The sequence below is a fragment of the Schistocerca serialis genome, chromosome 5, assembly GCF_023864345.2.
Source record: "Schistocerca serialis cubense isolate TAMUIC-IGC-003099 chromosome 5, iqSchSeri2.2, whole genome shotgun sequence".
Classification (NCBI taxonomy): Eukaryota; Metazoa; Arthropoda; class Insecta; order Orthoptera; family Acrididae; genus Schistocerca; species Schistocerca serialis.
The window spans coordinates 141595688-141613870 of record NC_064642.1 but is presented as its reverse complement, the minus strand read 5'-3'; positions in this window follow the sequence as shown (position 1 = coordinate 141613870).

The following is an 18183-nucleotide window of genomic DNA, read 5'->3' as shown; positions in this document are numbered from 1 at the left end:
AATGTGCAGGCAGGACTGGTCAGTGGACCAGTCGGTGGCGCACTGTTCCAGGATTAGGATCTGCAGAAAAGTGCAACTCCGGCAGCGATCACAGAGCGGACATTGCAGTCAGGCGTATTCTGAGAGAAACCCAAGTGTGTAAATTACCAGCGGTAGCAATAAAATTTCAATTATCGCCTCCAAAACATTAAGTTGCGTAATTCATTTTCTGCCAATTCCAAAGAAAGGTGCCGACAGTGGTGAATATTACCGAACTATCAGTATTATAACTCATGATTGCAAAATACTTGTACGAATTCTTTACAGAAGACTCGAAAAACTTGTAGAAGCTGACCCCGCAGAAGATCAATTCGGATCAAGAAGAAATATAGGAACACGAAAGACAATAGTGACGCTGCGACTTCTCTCAGAAGATAGGTTGAGAAAAGGCAAATCTACGTTATAGCATGTCTAGACTTAGAGAAAGTTTTGACAGTGTTGAGTGGAATACTCTGTTTGAAATTCTGAGGGTAGCAGGAGTAAAATACAGGGAGCGAAAGCTTATTTACAATTTGTACAGAATCCAGACGGCAATTATAAGAGTCGAGGGTCATGAAAGGGAAGCAGTGGTTGAGAAGGGAGTGAGACAGGGTTGTAGCTACCCCCGATGTTATTCAATCTGTACATTTAACAAGCAGTAAAGGAAACAAAAGAAAAAATTGGAGTAGGAATCCAGGTCTAGGGAGAAGAAATAATAACTTTAAGGTTTGGCAATGACAATGTAATTCTGCCTTGCAAGAGCAGTTGAACGGAATGGAAAGTGTTTTGAAAGGAGGATAAAAGATGAACGTCAACAAAAGGAAAATAAGGATTATGAAATATAGTCAAATTAGATCAGGTGATGCTGAGCGAATTACATTAGGAAATGAGACACTCAAAGTAGTTTATAAGCTTTGCTATTTGGGCAGCAAAATTAACTGGTGATGGTCGAAGTAGCGAGAATATAAAATGTAGTCTAGGAATGGCGAGAAAAGCAGTTTCTGAAGAGAAATTTCTTAACATCCGTAATATATTTAAGTGCCAGGAAGTCTTTTCTGAAAGTATTTGTCTGGAGCGTATCCATGCATGGAAGTGAAACGTGGACGATAAACAGTTTAAATAAGAAGCGAATAGGAGCTTTTGAAATGTGGTGCTACAGGAGAATGCTGAAAATTAGATGGGCAGATCATGTAACTAATGAGGAGGTACTGAATAGAACTGGGGAGACAAGAAATGGTGGCACAGCTTGACCAAAAGAAGTGATCGGTTGATAGGACAGATTGTGAGATCAAGGAAGACCGAGAGATGAATACAGGAAGAAGATTCAGAAGGATCTGGGTGTCAGTAGTTATTCAGAGATGAAGAGGCTCGCACAGATAGAGCAGCATGGAGAGATGGATCAAAGTAGTCTTCGGACATAAGACGGCAAGAACTACTACTACTGTTCTAACTCTTCCCTCCCCACTTCAGAGCTCCTAATTATCCTCTCCATCTTTCCCTAAGTTACAATGCACCTCACCCTTTTATGTAAAATCACATTCTATCACCGTACAAAACTTCGAACTTTCCACGTTCTTTTGTGTACTTTCTCAGCATAACCTACCCCGCGCAACATCCTTACAAGCTTTTAAGACTTTACATGTATAGTTTGTATTTTAAACTCATCTGGCTGAAGAGTTGGATGCTTGGAGCACTGAAAGTGGCCATATGGTGCGACGGGGATGAATCAGTAAAAAAAAAAGGGGGGAAGGTATTGTATCCAACGGTTTTTTCACATTTTGTTTCTCGTTCACATCTCTCTAACCAGACACGATGTAAAGCTGTGTGACACGAACATGACCTCAAGGATAAGTGTCAAATCACAACTAAACCGCTTTATTTTTTCTTTACAACGACACTGGACCGAGAGCAATGTTTCCGTTCTCATCCCCCCTCCCCTTCCCGTTTATGTGCATCAAGATCTGCCTCACGAAAGTACGTAGTTCGTTGTGGACAGGACAGGCGGCATTTATTAGTGAGGTTGGATAACAAACCGTCTTGGATTTTTGTTGTTTTCTACTGTTGCCTTCTGTAAATAAATGCTCTCACTGATATGTACGTACAAAATCCCGCCTCTTTTTAATAACGCAGGGACTCTCAATTCAGTTTTTTTCGACATGCGAATGGAGCTACTAAAACACCAATGATTCTGATGTTAAAAGGTGTTTAATAGCCTCTGAACATCTTGATCACGTAGGAGAGCTAGCGTCTCTTATTAAGCGGGTAATAAACGATCACAAAACGGGGGAGATTGAGAGATGCGTACTTGCGGTGGCCAGACAAAGTGTGTGTGGATAGTGAGTGGGTACATAGCAGCTGTTAGTGTTTCTCATTCCGTAACAGCGGAATAGTTCACAGCAAAGATATGCGTTTCAAACAAGCTCATTAATTGATCTGTGATTAAACTACAGATCGTTTAAAATACGTATCTAAACGGAAAGATCATTGTCGAAGTAGGGTGTAGGGGACATCACATGGTCTCATTGAGTACCGACTGCCTTCGCTAAGACGACCGTGAACTATACTTGTGTTTTTAATGCACGTACGCTGTTTGTTTCTTCAATCATATGTGCCAATGCTTCGGTCATCAGTTTCGTCCACTCCGTTCACATTACCATTAGTGAAAATTGTAACTCACCGAACAAATTTCGGAAATGAATGAAACACGCTGTACACATGACCCCCAGTGAAACAAGTATGTTACGTGTACACGTAAATACAATTAAAAATATTAAAACCCAGAAGTAATGTTTGGTGAGACATATACACTGTGAGAGGAGTGTCTGCATTTCGTGGCATATATTAATAAGTGGGCCTGTCGTTCAGAAAAGGCGGCTCGAGAGGTCCTGGTAGCATATACCGCTACCGGATTACAGCTCTAGATGCATTACGTCGCCTTCTGGAGGAAATGATCCGCTGGAGGGCAATAGCCTAGCAGCTGTTATGCGATGTTTATGACCATGGCTTCCGTTTCGAAGAAGTCCTATGATTATATCACAATCACGGCACAAGGTGTGTTATAAAAGCAGTGAGGCTGGTTCCATCATGCATGATCCGACAACGGTGTTGCCTACCAGTTCGCCTCGGCAGTTGGGATGAATCTTCCCCTGGACTCGCCTACCAACGTGATTTTTCTGCAGTTGTTACACAGGTGGTGGGACCCACTGAAGTGAAATAGTGTTTTTAAAGTTCATTACTAACAATGATTGGCAAAAAGTAAAAAAAGAAGTAATTCTGCGTCGTCAGATTTTGTGTGAAACTTCGCCAAACCTTCACTGAAATTCGTGAAAGTTTACAAACGGCTTACGGAGAAGATTCCCTATTTACAGCACAAATGTTTAAATGATACAAGGCCTTTTTATCACGCGGAGGAGAAATGCAAAACGGGAGTTCATGCGGAGAGACCTCCATTTTGAAGAATAGATGACTATCTGAAAATAGTTAGGTGAATATGATTCAGATAATCGACTGATGGCGTGAATGATTAGCAGGGAGATAAATCTGAATGTAATATCTGACTGTAATCACTGTCAATCATAATTTAACATAAGATTTGCACATTCGAAAAGTGTGCAAAAATAGTAGCAGAGAACCTCACAAGTAAGAAGAGCCACAGGAAGAATGTGTATCGTGATCTTCGATATCACTGATTCTTTAGTCGCGTTTCCGTGATTTTTCGACCACAATTCCAACATAGTCACAAACTGGAAGTGGAGCTCTGCACTTTCTCCCCGTCCCAGGAAATCAGGAATGAGCAATATTGCGACAAATCAATGCCTTTTTGGGGGGGGGGGGGGGGGGTTCGCAGTTAATGGGAATGGGGAATTTGTGTTTGAATCCACCATAATCTGCGTGCCCAGCGACTCTGAGACAAACCAGGAAGAATGTAACCTCTAGCCTACTGTATTCAAAGAAAAGCTCTTACAACTGACAGCTGCCTGGAATTCGCAAGGGACGCACCGTCACAGGAGCGTGGGCGACACGGGAAAGGAGAAGCCGGTTTTCCGGTTGCAGGCAGAGCCGCGGAAATGGAAGCCAAGATGAACTGTTCGCTGCGCGTGTATCATGCAGAACGTGCCCACCCATTTCCGATATTCCTCCTAAAAAAAAGGCAGTTTCGTTTGTGTTGCGTTGGCAGATAGTGCTACTATCAAATCACATAAAAACATAATTTTTAAAATTTCCTCGAGATCATCAAACGTTAAAAAAATTTGAATATGTTCCTGGTGCAACGCAAGAAAAGAAACAAAAAAGGTAATTGCTCTTCCTTGTTATTCATTATCCAATTATTAACCATTACTAGCTACGCTTCTTTGTAATTTAGAAGTAGTCTCCATTAGAAATGATTAAAGTCGTTCATCTTCGGAACTAGTTCACTGGCGACATAGCCGGCCGAAGTGGCCGTGCGGTTAAAGGCGCTGCAGTCTGGAACCGCAAGACCGCTACGGTCGCAGGTTCGAATCCTGCCTCGGGCATGGATGTTTGTGATGTCCTTAGGTTAGTTAGGTTTAACTAGTTCTAAGTTCTAGGCGACTAATGACCTCCGCAGTTAAGTCCCATAGTGCTCAGAGCCATTTGAACCATTTTGAACTGGCGACATATGATTTTTGGGATCCTATTATTTCTATTCATTCTCCATTCCTTTTTTATCTAATTATGAAATTCCATCTGGCTGTACCAAATTTTAATTTATTTTAGTATACCAGTAATTAAAAATAAAAAATTTAGAAAGTTGTTAGGGACTTCGTGGACGCTTGTCGACAGACTTAATATTGGCTTCTGTCTCGGAATCTTCGCCCTTCCTTTCTTTGACGATTTTTCCGACGTTTCTCCAGCACGAGTGGCTGGCAGTGTCAAAGCTTCACCCTCTGTTGCTGGTTGTGGACTGAAGTCGAGCTCGCGGCCGCAAGCTATACGTACAAGGGTAATCCCAAAAGTAAGGTATCCTATTTTTTTTATAAGTACATAGACCTGTTTATTTCTACAATGGTTTACATCAGTTTACAGCTTGAACATTGAGCTATTTTAACGACATAATCACCATTTCTGTCGATGCTTTTTTTGTAGACGCTGTGGCAGTTTTTGTATGCCCATGTCATACCAGCTCACCGCCATGCTGTTCAGAAAGTTATGAACCTCTTCTTTTACCTCGTCGTCGGAGCTGAATCGCTTTCCGGCCAAATGTTCTTTTAACCTAGGGAACAGGTGATAGTCACTGGGCGCCAAGTCTGGACTATAGGGTGGGTGGGTGATTATGTTCCACTGAAACTGTTGCAGGAGAGCAGTGGTTTGCCGAGCGACGTGTGGGCGAACGTTGTCATGGAGAATCTACATCTACATCTACATTTATACTCCGCAAGCCACCCAACGGTGTGTGGCGGAGGGCACTTTACGTGCCACTGTCATTACCTCCCTTTCCTGTTCCAGTCGCGTATGGTTCGCGGGAAGAACGACTGTCTGAAAGCCTCCGTGCGCGCTCTAATCTCTCTAATTTTACATTCGTGATCTCCTCGGGAGGTATAAGTAGGGGGAAGCAATATATTCGATACCTCGTCCAGAAACGCACCCTCTCGAAATCTGGCGAGCAAGCTACACCGCGATGCAGAGCGCCTCTCTTGCAGAGTCTGCCACTTGAGTTTATTAAACATCTCCGGAACGCTATCACGGTTACCAAATAACCCTGTGACGAAACGCGCCGCTCTTCTTTGGATCTTCTCTATCTCCTCCGTCAAACCGATCTTGTACGGATCCCACACTGATGAACAATACTCAAGTATAGGTCGAACGAGTGTTTTGTAAGCCACCTCCTTTGTTGATGGACTACATTTTCTAAGCACTCTCCCAATGAATCTCAACCTGGTACCCGCCTTACCAACAATTAATTTTATATGATCATTCCACTTCAAATCGTTCTGCACGCATACTCCCAGATATTTTACAGAAGTAAGTGCTACCAGTGTTTGTTCCGCCATCATATAATCATACAATAAAGGATCCTTCTTTCTATGTATTCGCAATACATTACATTTGTCTATGTTTACGCCCTTGTTCAACATTCCTCTTCTCCGGTTCTGAATTGCCCGTTTGAGTTTTTTTCAGTTTAACAGTACCTGTCAGCGTTAATTGTGGTCCCAGCGATTCAGCTCCGACGACGAGGTGAAAGAAGAGGTTCATAACTTTCTGAACAGCATGACGGTTAGCTGGTACGACATGGGCGTACAAAAACTGCCACAGCGTCTACAAAAATGCATCGACAGAAATGGCGATTATGTCGAAAAATAGCTAAATATTCAAGCTGTAAACTGATGCAAACCATTGTAGAAATAAACAGGTCTATGCACTTATAAAAAAAATAGGAGACTTTAGTTTTGGGATTACCCTCGTACTAGGCGTGCCAACATCCGAGGGTCTTTCCGTGGTCATTTCCGGCACGGTTCTCTTCTTGCTACCTCCAGTAGTTGTTAGCTGCGTCACGGGATTCCGGGATCCGTTCACCTTGAGGCTTTTTTTTCTTTCGTGTTGAAGCTATTCTCATGTTTGTATGTTTCTATAGCTTCTCTGAAAAAGAGGGTGTGATAGCTCTTCCCTACAGCCAGAACTTTCGTGTCGGCGAATTTTACTATGTGGTCGGCCTCACACAGCGCGTGCACTGCTACGACCTATTTCTCCACCTACCCCAACCTGCAATGTCACTTATATTCTCTGATCCTGGTATTGATTGATCGTCGAATCATTCCAGCATAAACTTTTGCGCATGTGCATGTGTATAGTATGCGGTATATTCCCGACATTGCTAGTGGGTCCTTTCTCTCATTTGCCGATCTGAGACACACATTGATCTTCTTTGCCGGTTTATGAATAGTCTTTATGCTGTGTTTGCGCAATATACGGTCGATTCTGCCCGTCACTCTGGAAATGTAAGGCAGAAAGGCCGTACCTGACATTTCTTTTTCCGATATGTCACTTCGCAAGTATTTGACTCCGTTACACATCTTACGTAACTGGTGGAGTACCCAGTCCTCCTGAGAACGCTTTCCAGATGTTGCATCTCGTGTCTGATGTGTTGCGGCACACGTATTCGTCTTCCTCGCATTACGAGCGCATTAATCACACCTCTTTTCTGGCTCTGGTGTTAATTTGACAGTATTTGATGAGGCGAGAGCGGACACCGACGGAGGCAGAAATCGCGACTGATGTCGTCTCTCGCCTTTCCGTAGCGGTGCCGGGACGTAGGACAATACTGAACTTCAAATGTAAGGGCCTATTCACCATCACCCAAGCACGTCATATCTATGACAGAATTGAACGAACTTTTCATCGTGGACGTTTATGCAATACGGAGATTCTTAGTAAGCACGGACGAGGAGCTTTTAGGCATTTTCTATCAACTAAGTAGCTGAATGTATCGATACGACTGGGACAAGATCGACAGCATTACTCACAGCAGCATGCAGAAAGAACTCGAGCAAGATGCCGGAAGTAGATTGACAAAGCGATTCCCGACATGTCACGCATAGTGGTGAACCTCACTCAACGACAACTGACCAAAGAGGAACAGTCCATCTTTCAGAAAAGGAGGGAATTTCGCTGTCATACCGAGAACTGTACCTATGGAGGACATCATTGCTAATACCGAAGTGGCCATTCGTACCCTTCCTTGTGAAAGAGCTGAGGAAATACGCACTGAAACATCCCGTATACGGCGCCGAGCAAAACCACCAGCTTGCAACATGAAGAAAGAAGAGGTACAAGCTACCAAGAGTTTTAACACCGATAAATGTGTAGTGCTACTGCCTGCCGATAAGGGAAATGCGACCGTCGTAATGAAGACCGAAGATTATGAACGGAAAATCTGGGACCTATTAGACCCGACAACGTACCGAAATCTAAGCGCAGATCCAGCGCAAGGGATCACACGGAATACGAATCGATTGATCAAGGCGTCCTCTCTCTCGGCGGGCGTACAGAGGAACGTGCAAAATACAGAAGCCCTACCATCTCGGCTGTATGGATTACCAAAGATCCATAAGAATAATATTTCTTTAAGACGGATTGTTAGCGCTACTGGGTCACCGGTGTACAAACTGATAAAACACTTAACCTCTCTGCTCTAACCGCACATGCGGAAGACTGACACACACATAAAGGACTGAGCACATTTCACTGAGAAGCTGAAGAAACTAAAACTTGGACCAGACGACATCCTGGTCAGTTTTGATTTGGTTCTCAGTGACACTTTGTAGCACATTGGTTCCATTTTTCCTGCAAAACATCACAAAGCTCTTTTATGTACGTTTGACCACGAGCTATTTCACGTGGAATGGCAACTTCTACGAACAGCTGGAAAGCATCGCCACGGAAGTACAGTGGTAGCCAACTTTTTCATGGAACATTTCGAAACACAGGCACTAGATTTGGCATCTTGTAAACCTAAGTCGTGGTACAGATACGTCGATGATACTTTCGCGGTGTGGAGCCATGGTGAGCAACAGCTCGGTGACTTCCTAAGGCACTTGAGCAGCCTCCACGCCAACATAAATTTAGCGTGGAAGTAGAAAAGGACAAATAGGCTAATCTTTCTAGATGTGCTGGTCACAAGGGATGGTGAAAACCTGGGACACAGTGCGCAACGAAAACCACCACACACGGACTGGTACCTTCACAAACTGTCAGATCACAACCGAGCCAGAAAAGAGGCATGATTAATACGCTCGTAACGCGAGCAAGACGAATATGTAAGCCGCAGCATGTCAGACGCGAGACGCTACACATAGAAACCATTGGGAGCAATGGGTATTCCATCAATTACATAAAAAAGTCACAGAATCAAAGCACTCGGCGATGTTACATATCGGGAAAAAAGTCGGGTGCAGCCTTCTAGCACACACTCCCAGAGTGATGGACAGAATCAGCCGTATATTGTGAAGACACGGCATAAAAACTACACTCCTGGAAATTGAAATAAGAACACCGTGAATTCATTTTCCCAGGAAGGGGAAACTTTATTGACACATTCCTGGGGTCAGATACATCACATGATCACACTGACAGAACCACAGGCACATAGACACAGGCAACAGAGCATGCACAATGTCGGCACTAGTACAGTGTATATCCACCTTTCGCAGCAATGCAGGCTGCTATTCTCCCATGGAGACGATCGTAGAGATGCTGGATGTAGTCCTGTGGAACGGCTTGCCATGCCATTTCCACCTGGCGCCTCAGTTGGACCAGCGTTCGTGCTGGACGTGCAGACCGCGTGAGACGACGCTTCATCCAGTCCCAAACATGCTCAATGGGGGACAGATCCGGAGATCTTGCTGGCCAGGGTAGTTGACTTACACCTTCTAGAGCACGTTGGGTGGCACGGGATACATGCGGACGTGCATTGTCCTGTTGGAACAGCAAGTTCCCTTGCCGGTCTAGGAATGGTAGAACGATGGGTTCGATGACGGTTTGGATGTACCGTGCACTATTCAGTGTCCCCTCGACGATCACCAGTGGTGTACGGCCAGTGTAGGAGATCGCTCCCCACACCATGATGCCAGGTGTTGGCCCTGTGTGCCTCGGTCGTATGCAGTCCTGATTGTGGCGCTCACCTGCACGGCGCCAAACACGCATACGACCATAATTGGCACCAAGGCAGAAGCGACTCTCATCGCTGAAGACGACACGTCTCCATTCGTCCCTCCATTCACGCCTGTCGCGACACCACTGGAGGCGGGCTGCACGATGTTGGGGCGTGAGCGGAAGACGGCCTAACGGTGTGCGGGACCGTAGCCCAGCTTCATGGAGACGGTTGCGAATGGTCCTCGCCGATACCCCAGGAGCAACAGTGTCCCTAATTTTCTGGGAAGTGGCGGTGCGGTCCCCTACGGCACTGCGTAGGATCCTACGGTCTTGGCGTGCATCCGTGCGTCGCTGCGGTCCGGTCCCAGGTCGACGGGCACGTGCACCTTCCGCCGACCACTGGCGACAACATCGATGTACTGTGGAGACCTCACGCCCCACGTGTTGAGCAATTCGGCGGTACGTCCACCCGGCCTCCCGCATGCCCACTATACGCCCTCGCTCAAAGTCCGTCAACTGCACATACGGTTCACGTCCACGCTGTCGCGGCATGCTACCAGTGTTAAAGACTGCGATGGAGCTCCGTATGCCACGGCAAACTGGCTGACACTGACGGCGGCGGTGCACAAATGCTGCGCAGCTAGCGCCATTCGACGGCCAACACCGCGGTTCCTGGTGTGTCCGCTGTGCCGTGCGTGTGATCATTGCTTGTACAGCCCTCTCGCAGTGTCCGGAGCAAGTATGGTGGGTCTGACACACCGGTGTCAATGTGTTCTTTTTTCCATTTCCAGGAGTGTATTTATAAACTGACAAAGAAGATCAAAGAGTGTCTCAGATGGGCAAAGGAGGAAAGGGGCCCGTTTGCAATGTTGGGAACATGCCGCGTACCATGTAGAGGTGGAAAATTGTATCTTGGAATGACTGTACGATCATTCAGCACCAGAATCGCCGAACATAAGGGGCATTGTAAGTTGGGGGAGGTGGAGAAATTGGCCATGGCGGAACTTGCGCTGAGAGAGTTTGGCCACATAGTAAAATTCGCCAACGTGGAAGTTCTTGTAGAGAAGAGGTATCACACCAGCTTGATTAGAGAAGCTATAGAAATGCACAAAAATGAGATTGGCTTCAACAAGAAAGAAGAAAGCCTCAGGGTGAACGGATTCTGAATTTCCGTGCTACAGCGAACGACGGCTGCAGGTAGCAAGAGGAGAAACGCACCGGAAATGACCACGGAACAGGACTTGGACGTTGGAGAACTTGGTACAAGTAGTCAGCGGCCGCGTGTTCGATTCTAGTCCACCATTAGCAATGGAGGGTGAAGCTTTGACATTGCCAGCCACTCGTGCTGGCGAAACGTCAGAAAAATCGTCAATCAAACTTCGGCCGAAGAACCGAGACGGAAGCCAACAGGCAGTTTGTCAAAAACATTTTTATTTTAAAAATCATACTTGTAAATTACTGGTCATATACGCTGGAGAAGCATGTACAAAGAACTGGAAGTCTAAATTTCGAGAAGGGTTTGAAATGCAAGAAGAACTGTCGAATGCAATGAAAGGAAGGAACAACAACTGAACGAAGGACGGTGGATGTGGAACGAGGAACGAGTGACTACCCGAGAAACAACGAGACTTACAGACCAAATGACATCGAGGCAAGGGTGAGGAACGGCTGAACTCGAAAGAGGTGCGAAATCGACCTGACAGGAACATTGAACGACTGTTCTTTAGAAGTCGTTTCTCGATTTTTTCTACCTATCTTTTTTGTTAATGACTGACCTCTAGTCTCTGTTCATTTCTGTCCTAACGACACATGAAATTTATCGTGGAGTTGGGTGCAACGTGAGACATCTCCGTTACTTCCTCTCGCCTTTGAAGTTAATTTGACAAAATACATCGGTTTACACCAGGAGAAAATAATGTCCAAAACGTGACACAACAGGCCATGAACCTAGTGTCTGTAGCAGGAAGCGGAAACCCTGAATAGCAAATCTATGTGTTGATACCGCATGTTCAAAGTCTATGTGCACATCCTCGACCAGTTAGTCACCTGCCCTTAAATGCAGTGCAGCTGCTGTATGTTGCACTCCAGCTTATGAACTCTGACGATAAACTACTCTAAGACAGTTTCACTCTGTACGAGGTTGGCACTCCTGTAAATGTCTAGTAGACAGATTTGTTAAAATCTAAATATATTGCTCAGGAACAGTATACTCCAACATTGTAGGTGTACATTCATTACGTCAATTGGCCTAAGATGTAACGGCAGTTATCAGAAATCATGGAGCTCGCGTGATCATAACTACTTCCAATCAAAACGACGGTACTGACACGAACTTACAAGATAATCGTGTATGAATTTATAATTGTATGCTGTCACTATTCTGCTGTGTTTTGCGATATATGATTTATGACGCTCCCTGCCATACGAGACTCATAGCTCCAACGTAGTTTCGGATCTGTTGGCAAGTAATAACTCGATATTCCTCAAGACACAAACATAATCCAAGTCCACCGTCACGACCAAGTGAGAATCAGCGACGATACAGTCACAACACAGAAGGGATTAATACCGGGATAGTCACAGCATCCGCCCATGAGCTGGAGTGACGGCGTATCGCGTGGCATTAGCTTTGTTCATTACCTACCACCGTCAGAATCTGTGTAGATTCTCACAAATCGAAATGTACGTCTACACCAATTAAATGCATTGCCTACATAACTGTACGGTGTTAACTCAGTATGAGCAAAAACAAAGCTTATTATGCCACAGACATGGAGCTGACATCCGCTGCTTGTCCAACCTCCTGCAACACCAGCCGCGTTCTCTCTGAACTTTGGCTTGCCATCCCTTCCTGCTACCCTTTCTTTGCTGCACTGACGTCAGACCATCCTCTTCAGCAACATTAATGCTTCTCGTGTTATAAAGGTTCAGACAGGACGCCGGTGGAGACACTCTCAGAATGATACATGACACAATATCTCCTCACTGCTTACTATGACAATCCATAATTTTATGAGCGACTATATTTCCTTTCCCCTTCTGCATTCCCTTCGACTGTTCCACCACGTCGTAGTTGAGGGGTTTTCGGCCCTGCAAACTACGTAGACTTACTTTTGGTCGCTGTTAGTATTCTTACGCCAGACACTGTAGTCTGGATTCCCACCAAGCTGACTTGCGTTTTTCGCGAGTACCTACGCCTTCCTGTGTGACAATGGCTACTTGCCTTCGGCTCCGGCTGCTGTGAATTCGAATCATTAAGCTCAATAATTTAAATACCCATGATTCCTGTCTCGGATCACGATGCAGTTTTCACGAATCTTACTTCAATAAAATTTCACATCCATCTACACGTGTTATCAGTGGCTTCCTTCTCTCCATCATTAATTTACCTCCTTATTAACTCCGAGGTGAACATGTGGCTTGAGACAACATACCACTGCCACATCCCCATACCTTTGGGGCTGTGTCAAGGTGTGGGAAGTAATGAACCAAGTGAGAATCTGTTGTGAAGAAGAGATTGTTTCCGAACAGAAGGAGAAAATTAGGGCTCTTAAGGTTGAACTGAATAGTACTAGGGGGAACTGCGAAGAACAGGGAGGCTCCTGGGAAGGAGGGGGAGCGGTGGGGGGAGGGAAAGAGGCCACAGAAAGAGACTAGCATCAGGAAGCTTCGTCATTGGCATAAAAATGAGATTTTCCCTGCTACCTCATGGAGGAGCAAGAGAGTCCAGCTGTTAGGTAGTAACTGGTGACCTGCGAGTGTAACATGCAACCAGTTGCTTTTTTTGTATTTTGGTACGATTAACTAGTTTTTAAGCCCCTGCACGCTCATCATCAGATGGAGTTACAGGAATATGTGTAACTACACAGTAATGATCCTACTGATTTCACTGCCTGGTAGTATCCATGTCAAAATCATTATGATGATACGTATTTTGCAGCTTACTGCACTTGATTTCACAGTAAAGAAATACTTAACGTAAATACAAAGACTGTGGATATGCTAGATATTGCACTTGCCACATCGCGGTCTTTGACTTGCAGTGCATTAAATTACGATTAAATATTCGCAGGCATAGCCTACGGATGTAGTAGTTATGGCTAATTGGCGCAGGAAGAGTCAGGTTAAAGCTACGAGGTCACAAACTAATTCAGTCCAATTGCATGTCTCTGGCGAGCGAGAGAGGAGGAGGGATTTTCCTGCAAGGGTCATATTACATACATGGGTAAGAAAGTAAACATTATTGACGGCATCTGGGCTAAAGTACTGACATTGATCTGGTAAAGATAGATCTAACAACGCCCTGTACCGAGATTGCTTCTTCCTAGCTGGGGCATTATTATGGTCTCCAGCTGTACAGCTCTGTGAGTTGGATTAACTGATCGTTTCTGTCAGTTACAAGGTCTAAAATAGGTTTTGTTCCTGTTGATGTTATTGGCAGATCTGGTTTTACAAGTTCAGGGCTACATCTGAGTGGGAAATGAAATGGAAAGCTGGGTGGTTTAATGACAGAGATTTAAAGGGAAGAGCACTGGCACTGATGCAGGGTAAGAGCCTTTTAGGGTAGTTTACTAGTTCAGACTGACTGTACGAAAGAAAGTTCTTATAAATAAAAATATTGGTCTTAAAATTTACTAATACAGGGTGTTACAAAAAGGTACGGCCAAACTTTCAGGAAACATTCCTCACACACAAATAAAGAAAAGATGTTATGTGGACATGTGTCCGGAAACGCTTAATTTCCATTTTAGAGCTCATTTTAGTTTCGTCAGTATGTACTGTACTTCCTCGATTCACCGCCAGTTGGCCCAATTGAAGGAAGGTAATGTTGACTTCGGTGCTTGTGTTGACATGCGACTCATTGCACTACAGTACTACCGTCAAGCACATCAGTACGTAGCATCAACAGGTTAGTCTTCATCACGAACGTGGTTTTGCAGTCAGTGCAATGCTTACAAATGCGGAGTTGCCAGATGCCCATTTGATGTATGGATTAGCACGGGGCAATAGCCGTGGCGCGGTACGTTTGTATCGAGACAGGTTTCCAGAACGAAGGTGTCCCGACAGGAAGACGTTCGAAGCAATTGATCGGCGTCTTAGGGAGCACGGAACATTCCAGGGTATGACTCGCGACTGGGAAAGACCTAGAACGACGAGGACACCTGCAATGGACGAGGCAGTTCTTCGTGCAGTTGACGATAACCCTAATGTCAGCGTCAGAGAAGTTGCTGCTGTACAATGTAACGTTGACCACGTCACTGTATGGAGAGTGCTACGGGAGAACCAGTTGTTTCCGTACCATGCATAGCGTGCGCAGGCACTATCATCAGCTGATTGGCCTCCACGGGTACACTTCTGCGAATGGTTCATCCAACAATGTGTCAATCCTCAGTTCAGTGCAAATGTTCTCTTTACGGATGACGCTTCATTCCAACGTGATCAAACTGTAAATTTTTTTGCCGGCCGCGGTGGTCTCGCGGTTCTAGGCACGCAGTCCGGAATCGTGCGACTGCTACGGTCGCAGGTTCGAATCCTGCCTCGGGCATGGATGTGTGTGATGTCCTTAGGTTACTTAGGTTTAAGTAGTTCTAAGTTCTAGGGGACTGATGACCACAGCAGTTGAGTCCCATAGTGCTCAGAGCCATTTGAACCATTTTGTAAATTTTCAGAATCAACATGTGTGGGCTCGCGAGAATGCGCACGCAATTGAGCAATCACGTCATCAACACAGATTTTCTGTGAATGTTTGGGCAGGCATTGTTGGTTCAAATGGCACTGAGCACTATGGGACTTAACATCTGTGGTCATCAGTCCCCTAAACTTAGAACTAAGTAAACCTAACTAACCTAAGGACATCACACACATCCATGCCCGAGGCAGGATTCGAACCTGCTATCGTAGCAGTCACGCGGTTCCAGACTGAAGCGCCTAGAACCGCACGGCCACGGCATTGTTGGTGACGTCTTGATTGGGCCCCATGTTCTTCCACCTACGCTCAATAGAGCACGTTATCATGATTTCATACGGGATACTCTACCTGTGCTGCTAGAACATGTGCCTTTACAAGTACGACACAACATATGGTTCATGCACGATGGAGCTCCTGCACATTTCAGTCGAAGTGTTCGTACGCTTCTCAACAACAGATTCGGTGACCGATGGATTGGTAGAGGCGGACCAATTCCATGGTCTCCACGCTCTCCTGACCTCAACCCTCTTGACTTTCATTTATGGGGGCATTTGAAAGCTCTTGTCTACGCAACCCCGGTACCGAATGTAGAGACTCTTCGTGCTCGTATTGTGGACGGCTGTGATACAATACGCCATTCCCCAGGGCTGCATCGGCGCATCAGGGATTCCATGCGACGGAGGGTGGATGCTTGTATCCTCGCTAACGGAGGACATTTTGAACATTTCCTGTAACAAAGTGTTTGAAGTCACGCTGGTACGTTCTGTTGCTGTGTGTTTCCATTCCATGATTAGTGTGATTTGAAGAGAAGTAATAAAATGAGTTCTAATATGGAAAGTAAGCGTTTCTGGACACATGTCCAAGTAACATATTTTCTTTCTTTGTGTGTGAGGAATGTTTCCTGAAAGTTTGGCCGTACCTTTTTGTAACACCCTGTATAAAGAGACAGTTGAAGAAAATTTGTTCTAAATATTACAGATTTCAAAATTGACATTTCATTTTGCATAAATGTAGTGCAACCTATAATTAGTTAAATATGATAGGTATATCTGGATACGATTTGGCCACTCAAGTATAAATGGCTCAAAATGGTTCAGATGGCTCTGAGCACTATGGGCAAGTATAAATGCTGAATGTGGTTGGATGCGGTTCGATATTGAATTACTGCAGTTCAATGCAGAAAAAGTTGAAAGTTGCTACCTTTATTAGAAATGAATGCAAATACGAATGACTTTTTAAATATCTTCAGTCAACAGCATTTTGAAGCTTGTGAGAAAAGAATATAAATAAATGGAAACGTATTGCTAATAGTTACAACATACACAGCGAGTGATTTAGAGCTTGACATTTTATTAGAGTTTTTAACTTGTAGACACAGTGAGGCAATGCTGAGTGGGTATTTTAATTAAAACTTTCTACATACTGTTCGAGAACCATACTTGCAAGCCCTAGCTGTCTGATGTAATTAAACTCCCCTCATACAGTTTGCGTTCAGGGCTACAGAAGATATGATTGGCGAATTTGAGAAGCATTTGTGATACAGAGGCTGTAAAAGTACACGCAATATATATATAACCGAAATGAAAATAAAATTTGCCCTGTTGCATCTTGAGTACAAACAGCATTAGAAGACCATTCGAAATAAGGAACGTACTTTACTTAACATCAAGCAACACAGTTGATAATAGGCTTGAATCACATTACATATTGCAAGTGGCTGCCCACTGAGGACCAACGGAGATTAAATTCTTCTCCCCCTACTCTTAGCGAAAAAAAAGCATATCAGATAGTCTTTCTAGTGAAATGTATCACAGTTGTATTTGAATAGCCCAGCTTACAGGAGAAAATGCGGAAATTTATCATCGAAGCGATCAGTGACAGTGCTGTGCGACACTTGAGGTGGTGTGAAAAGCGACGCCACTTGACAGTGGATGACTCGAAACAGCTGGTTTGGAGTGACTAATCACCGTATACACTGTGTCAATCCGTTGGCAGCGTTTATGTTTGGCGAATGTCTGGACGATATGTCTTGGTGACTTCCCAGCCGCACATGAGAACAAGAGATCGAGAACGGACTGTGATTTCTATTGCTGAATATGGTCGTTGAGGTGAAGGTGCTGTTGTTAGACAATGTCGTTTAGGGATACAGGGTATTTTTAAATGGTGGAAAAATTGAATTTATTTATGACTTTATTAAATTCTAAAGTCTTCCCTGATGACATTGATATATACATTGTAGGGTTTCAAATGAAAAATGACCTATATATATCAAATTTTAAAGTTACGGTCATGTATGCTGCCACGCCTCCTTTATTTCTGTTACAGAAACCAGTATTATTTCGAAAAGGACTGTGAACTTTCTGTTTCCAGCGGTTATACGTATGATACATTGTATATGTTGGTAATAGTGCAGGTTTCTAGTGTCTGAAAATGATTATCTTTGCTAGTATTTACTTTTGTTTCGCTGAAGCAGTTTGTTCACGTGTTACTGAATATCTGTTCCCCGAGTGCTACGTATATTTGTGGAGGTACATATCCTTTAGTGTGCAATAAATATGAACAATGCCACACATCAAGAAATTCAATAAAAGGAAATTCCGTGGTAACTAGTTCACAAACAAAGCAAGCCACACTGTTGAAAGTAACCTATGTATCAGTTCTTCAGAGAAGAAACTCCCACATAGCATGCCTCCTGGTGATTCAAATTTTTGTGTTAACAATGACTCTGTTTGTAGTGGATTTGTTGTTGTTGATGTGGGCATCTTATCTTCTTTGATAAAGGAAGTGGCGAAATGTAAACAATGTGATGGTGTAGGCTGTCTGGTACTAACTGAAAAACAAAGTAGCAGGAAGGGTTTAGCGTCAAA